The sequence below is a fragment of the Sinocyclocheilus grahami genome, unplaced genomic scaffold, assembly GCF_001515645.1.
Source record: "Sinocyclocheilus grahami isolate Dianchi unplaced genomic scaffold, SAMN03320097.WGS_v1.1 scaffold1722.1, whole genome shotgun sequence".
Taxonomy (NCBI): domain Eukaryota; kingdom Metazoa; phylum Chordata; class Actinopteri; order Cypriniformes; family Cyprinidae; genus Sinocyclocheilus; species Sinocyclocheilus grahami.
The window spans coordinates 14,328-21,535 of NW_015506901.1; the positions used below are offsets into that span (position 1 = coordinate 14,328).

General features: G+C 34.9%; 1 long non-coding RNA gene across 1 annotated transcript; it reads right to left on the reverse strand.

Annotated features, from left to right (window-relative positions):
* Positions 1-5,763: 5,763 nt before the first annotated feature.
* Positions 5,764-6,584, reverse strand: LOC107572242 (uncharacterized). Its single transcript, XR_001607305.1, has 3 exons — positions 6,534-6,584; positions 6,232-6,357; positions 5,764-5,815 (listed from the first exon to the last, which is right to left on the reverse strand). It is a non-coding gene; the product is annotated as an uncharacterized lncRNA (long non-coding RNA).
* Between the last annotated feature and the right edge of the window lie 624 nt (positions 6,585-7,208).

The following is a 7,208-nucleotide window of genomic DNA, read 5'->3' on the forward strand; positions in this document are numbered from 1 at the left end:
TCTGTGTATTCACAGTCATACCATCTAAAGCTCTATATATGCTGCTAATCGGTGAAAGGATCTTTTACCAGTCTGCACATTAACCAGAATAAACTCAATTGATGACAGACTGGCTTTTAACTTTTTTTCCCAATTTGGATGTTTAAAGAGGAAGCTACGAATCTGGAGATATCTGTAAAAGTCAGTCTTAGGTGCAAATTCAATTACAAGTTGTTTGAAGGTTTTAAGTGTTTCCTCTTACAATAGTTGGTGGATATACTGTAAAACAGAGTCTGTTTTCAAGGATAAAATATATTAATCTGTGATCTGGATGTTAGTCATGAAAGCCCCGCAGGAAGGTCATAAATCTTTTGAAACTCCCTCCATAAAAAAAGTCGTCAACAATTTATACTTGGTTATCTTTGATTCTTTATTAAATGCAAGAGCTGCTTGTAGGAATAGACTGGGGTTAAACGTTTCAATTTCCCTTCATCACCAATCGCAACTTGGATCTAGTCCTAGTTTTCAAAATAAAACATTGAATAAGTATATTGACAAGTTAATACTCTTAGAAACAATAATAATAATAATAATAATAATAATAAAAATATTGCAGGCATTGAAGACATATGTGTGTTTAGATAAAATTCAGTTCTGTTCAGTCTGTTCAGAGATATTTATACATATTTGCTCAACTGTAAAAATTAATGTCATATAGCATCACATTTATGATGATCAAGTCACTCATGCTACACACTAGCATTGTAACAATTAGATCTTATTTTATTGTAATAAAGATATAAACAAAAAGTATATTACAGCAAAACTACAGTTTATAATCATAAGTGTGAACAATTATTTAAATTTCTAACTAAGCTCAATAAGCAGGCTACAACAAAAATAAAAAAGCTTTGACCAATGAATGGCTTTCCATTATTATTATTATTATTATTATTATTATTATTATTATTATTACTGGATAAGCAGTTTTAAAATCTAAAGATTAGACTCGCATAGAGCTATTCATAGCAATGAAATATTTTAGAGCTACACATGGCTAGAAAATTCAACATTCACTATATACAATTATAAAAACTTTTTCAGACCAAGAACAGATTGGAAAAATCACAATTTTAAAATTCCCTGATGTTTCAATGAAAACCCTGCTACACATACAAGAGAAACTGAAATGTACACAACAGTAAAATGCTTTACACTCAATAATCCCAAGTAATGATGTAACCTTTAAGAATAAAGAACAGCACTAAAATGATAATCACTGACATTAAATTCTGCTAAATCTATTGCCATAAGTGCTCTATGCAGTATTTTAGAGATTACAGAGCATTGATGATCCTTCTTAACCTGTTCAATCTATACTCAATCTGAAATTTCTCATCTGAGCATTATTTTGATAGGTTAATACTCTCAGACATTATAAAAAATATGGGTAACACTTTAGAATAGGGAAAACACATTCACTATTAACTAAGAGTTTTCCCTCAAACTGGTAATTTGTTGCTTATAGTTAGTAAGGCAGTTGTTAAATTTAGGTGTGTGGGCTGGGATTACAGGATCTAAAATATGGTCATGTAGAATAAGGCATTAATATGTGCTTTATAAGTACTAATAAACAGCCAATATTCTAGTAATATGAATGCTAATAAGCAACTTTATTAGTGGGAATTGGTCCTTAAAATAAAGTGTTACATTCCTACTTGCTCAATAATAGATTTTGGATCATTTTTAACCAAAAAAAGTTATTCTGAATATTCATTATTATTTATCTTAGATATAAATACAAGAATATTTAAAATTGCTGTAAAATTAACAAAATTAAAGCTTATAATTGTATTCTGAAAGCATAAGTAGCCTAAGACAAATAAGCAAGCTACAAAATAATTCCTTAACATTTTGACTAATTAATTTCCATGGCTTTCCATGATTTTGAAAAATTGTTTTACAGTTGAACATAGCTAGAAAAATGTATATTCATTACATACATTTACTTTTAAGACCACTCTTCCAAACCAGGAAGTCACAATTTTGACATGTCAAACATGATGTGGGTTGATGGAGCTTTCGATCATCTCACTCAGTGCTGGCCAAAGCTCAAGCCGATCGAAGAATAGTTTTAAAAAGCCTTTTAATCTCTGCCCTGCTGTCATGACAAGCAGCTGTGATTACAGCATCTCTCACAGGATGCCTTCACGATAACATGATGTAATACACAATAATCAGGTTTAAATAATTGATACAATAAATTACTATTATTTCCTTTAATATTTATTACGTTTTTAAGAAAAAAAAATTGCATACTTTTTTGACACGTTGATAATCTTGAAAACCTAAAATAAAAAAGCCTAAGCACGAGTGTCATATCGCGTTGTTTCTATGACCAGTTTCTCATGCTGCACCCTAGCTGCTAGAAATAAGGAAGGGTGGGGGAAGACGACCCCCTTAAGGACTGTTTGATTTTATTTTCTGTGAAACAAAAGTTAAATGTGTCAGTTATCATAGTTTTAGTGACAATGACATAAATTATAAACCAAGTATGAAAAATATCCAGAGTTTTCATGTTATTAGATTTTTAACAAAAAATAAATTTGTACCAACAGTTTTGCCCCACAGCAGAGCAGAGGCATCATGCCCATTCAAACCAAGAGGGCATGTGCTCCCTCAGATTTTTGAGACTGAATGCAGCTTCCAAAAGACAAAAAATAGCGAAATAATAATTTTCATATTTGATTCAGTGCGGCACATCACCAACTGATAAATTCAAATCTGCATTTGCATTTTGGCTCGCGCTGAGCCAGATGATGCATTATAACCAATTACACACGATTCTATCGAGCTTATGAATGCAATGGCCAATCAGAGGCGTTCAGATGAGTCATCACTGAAAAGGTGTTTTGTTCAGTGCTGCCACTCCTGTCTGTATTCTGCTCTCTGGGGAATTCTCTCATCAGAACAACAAAGTACAGATGTATGGAGGGCCAAACCTGCAAAAACAATAAATAAATAAATACACAAATAAATAAATAAATATGCAAATAAATAAATAAATGTGTGTATAAATACACAAATTCTTGTTTAAATACATATAGAAATAATTATAAACCAATATGACATCTAAAAGGTGTGCCTTATAACCGAGAACTACATGAACACTTCACAGTTGGTTGTGTTACTGTAAGTAATTTTCCTCAAATGCTATTGAAGTTAGAAAAGTGTAAACCAATGTCGTATGTAACTTTAGAGACGGCCCCTAGATTTGCGAATATCGAATGCCCGGAAATGACACCTCTGGCCATTCCATTGGGTCGTTTTTAAAGTCACAGATACTATATGGACAATAAGGCTAAATTTTTCTATGTATCTTGCTCTGTTGAACGGCAAAAGTGACTTTACTAGGCTATACTGGATTTACACCATGCATCTCCTGTCAGCGGGAAAGCCGCGCCCCCAGCTATCACAAGACCCGACCAAGTCCATGGTTGACACCCTCTCAGTAACATGTTGTGCAGAGGAAAAATAAATGCGGAACTACATTCAGAAATAAATGAGTGATCAAAGGAAGATAAATAGGATGAGTTTAGCATTTCCTTAAACATTTTCCATTTGCCCACCAATTTATTTGCCTACTTTAATCACATGTTTAATTATTTCTATATACATTTAAACAAGAATTTGTGTATTTATACACACATTTATTTATTTGCATATTTATTTATTTATTGTTTTTGCAGGTTTCGTCCTCCATACAGATGTGCGTAGGACTGTAAGTAAGAGATTAATTTAACATTGTAAACAGCTTGAGTGATTATAATGGGAGTTTTTGAGAATGCTTGAACTCTGGCTAGACTGAAGTCAATGATAATGTTCTTTGATAATGTACTCTCTTTCTGTAGCCTACAATGAAAGTGTTATAATTAGTAACTTACAATGTTTTTATTAAATTCATGTTAAATACAAAGTCAGTTGTAAATATTTTATGGCATGACACCCATATCTGGTACTTAAGTAAAAGACGGGTTTAATGTGTAAATAATAGATCACACTAAAAAGAATATAATCAATAATCATGAATTACAAAATTATAACCTATTTGAAAAATAATGTTAGCTGATGTTAACTGGCTAGCTAACTACCTGATGCTAACTTGAGGTAATTTTTAAATATAAAGTCCAAATATTTTTATGCAACCAACTAGAATACATTTGATGGAAAAACAAAGGATTTGATGTTTAGAACAGAGTAACAACAGTAATTAAGCCATTTTACCCCACGTAATATGTTTGAAAAATATGTTTTTTTCATTCTGAAAATATTATTATATTTTTCTTAAATAACGTACTCCTTGTCTACAGGCCTTACTATTCTCATACCATCAGGGGCAGTTGTGGCCTAATGGTAGATAGTCAGTCAGACTTGTAACCCGAAGGTTGCAGGTTCGAGTCTCAGGTTTGGATGGGAATTGTTGGTGGGGGGAGTGAATAACCAGCACTCTCTTCCACCCTCAATACCACAACTGTGGTGAGACCCTTGAGCAAAGCACCAAACCCAATATGGCTACACACTGCTCCAGGTGTGTGTTCACTACTGTGTGTGTGTGTGTGTGTGCACTTGGATGGGTTAAATGCAGAGCACAAATTCTGAGTATGGGTCACCATACTTGGTCACTTCACTTTCACTTCACATACATACTGTGATGATGAAAACAACAAGCTTTAAAACACTTTCTTTTCTTACTGCTGAAAATTGGATCACTTACTGTGAAATCTGTTTTCTCTCAGGTTCATCACCAGTGTGAACTTCATGGTGAATACTTGTCAATGTAGTCCATAGTTACAACAAAAATGTATCTTGACTTTATCTACAGTAATGGTTATTTTAGGAAAAACAGTAGGGGGTCATTTTCCTCCAGTCTACCCTAAATTGGTCTGGAATGAAAGGATGCATTTTCAAATTATTATAATAATACATAATTAAGAATATTCAATATTATTTATCTTCATGAAAAAATAAATAGAAGAATATTTAAGTAAAATAACAGTAACATTTATCATATAGTACATTTTTATAATTTGATCAGTAAAATCTGATTAAAAATACAGTAAAATCAGTATTGTTGTGAGTCATTAATACAATTTACAATACCTGTTCTCTATTTTAATGTCCTGTGATGGCAAAGCTGAATTTTGGCATTACCTTTCTGTTCCTTAAAAAATCATTCTAATAAGCTGATTTGCTGCGTAAGCTAAATTCTCTCTCTCTCTCTGTATTTAAAAAAAAAGTGAGTGATATGTGGCGACCCATACTTGGAATTTATGCATTTAACCCATCCAAGTGCACGCACACACATACACCCAGAGCAGTGGACAGCCATGTGCTGTGGCGTCCAGGAAGCAGTTGGGGGTTCGGTGGTCTCACCTCAGTCGTGGTATTGAGGGTGGAAGAGAGGACTGGTTATTCACTCCCCCCACCTACAATCCCTGCCAGACCTGAGACTCGAACCCGCAACCTTTGGGTTACAAGTCCAACTCTCTAACCATTAGGTCACAACAGCTCCATTAATTTATTTTTTAATGTATAATCAGCTCACTGGTTTTCAAAGATTAGCATGCATAGTCACTGAAGCACATCAATGCTTGCATCACAATATTAAGTACTGATAACCATCAAGTGCTCAGTATCACAAAGATGATAAAGCATTGATGATCCTGGTCATTCTCCAGCCCTTCTCAATCTAAACTCATCAGTATCCTGGGATTGAAAATTTGTCCTCCGGGCATTTATTTAACCTGAGCATACGTCACATCATTAGATCCAGCAGCTGAAAATATAGAAATAAATTCAAAATTCATATTTAAATTTTTTTATACAGTATTTGATTTCATTCTTAAATTCTCAGCGATGCTTGTAGATGCAGTTTTCAGTGGCTCCTTCATTCTTAAAAATAAAGGTGCTTAAATGGTTCTTCACAGTGATGCCATAGAAGAACTACTTTTGGTTCCACAAAGAACCAGTCAGTCATAGGTTCTTTAAAGAACCATCTCTTTCTTACCTTTTTATAATCTAAAGAACCTTCATTTGCCACAAAGAACCTTTTGTGAAACAGAAAGGTTCTTCAGATGTTAAAGGTTCTTTATGGACCCATTTAGACAAAAAGGTTCTTCTATGGCATCGTGAAGCACCTTTATTTTTAAGAGTGTTGTGAACTGTGATTGATGTTTTTACTTTGACACTCACCTTGATAGGTCACCAGGGTCAGTTTAGAGTAAACAGTGTCAGAGCTTTCACTGGTATTCCCTAAAAGACTTGTAGATTTGAGCTCAATCTCAGCATAGATGTGTTCAGCAGGTCCACTTACACTGCCTACAATGCATAATAGACAAATAAATACTTGGTTTAACTTAATTTCCTCTGCAAATATCAGTGAAAACAAACAAACAAACAAACATGGATTTGATTTATACTTTCTTTAGAAAACAACTGCTGATTCAGTAAAAATATTATTATGAGACAGACATTTAAATTACATCATTAGTTACCTGTAATTATGTCTTTGTTAATCGTTTCATCAACAGACTCATAAATTTGAGCAGTTCCTGCAATAAATTAAAGGGGTCATATGATGCGATTTCAATTTTTCCTTTCTCTTTGGAGTGTTACAAGCTCTTGGTGCATAAAGAAGATCTGTAAAGTTGCAAAGACTAAAGTCTCAAATCCAAAGAGATGTTCTTTATAAAAGTTAAGAGTTAACCACGCCTACCTAAAACGGCTTGTTCTAACACGCCCCCACATATCTACGTCACGATGTGGGAAGATTTGCATAACGCCGCCCAAATGTTCACGCAAAGAACCGTGGACGAAGCGGAGTCCAGCCCGGGATCGCCACATGTGGTTGCCGCCAGCCCTCCGGATGCTCCTTCGTCGAATCCGCCGGCCGCGCCGTTCTCAAGTCCACCGGCCTCTGCTCACTCTAGCCCTCTGGCCGTTCCTCACTCTAGCCCCCGGCCTCCGCTCACTCTAGCCCGCAGGGGCGGACTTACCTATTAGGCAAAGGTAGGCGACCGCCTTGGGCCCCCAAAAGCCAAGGGCCCCCTAAAATGCTTTTCATATAGGATATGCGGATTAAAGGCGGACACGCAAACGTTTGCTGTTTACGGTGTTTATTACCACGACAACCGTCCGAGTCTGTGGCGCCTGCAGGTGTACGGCTGTAC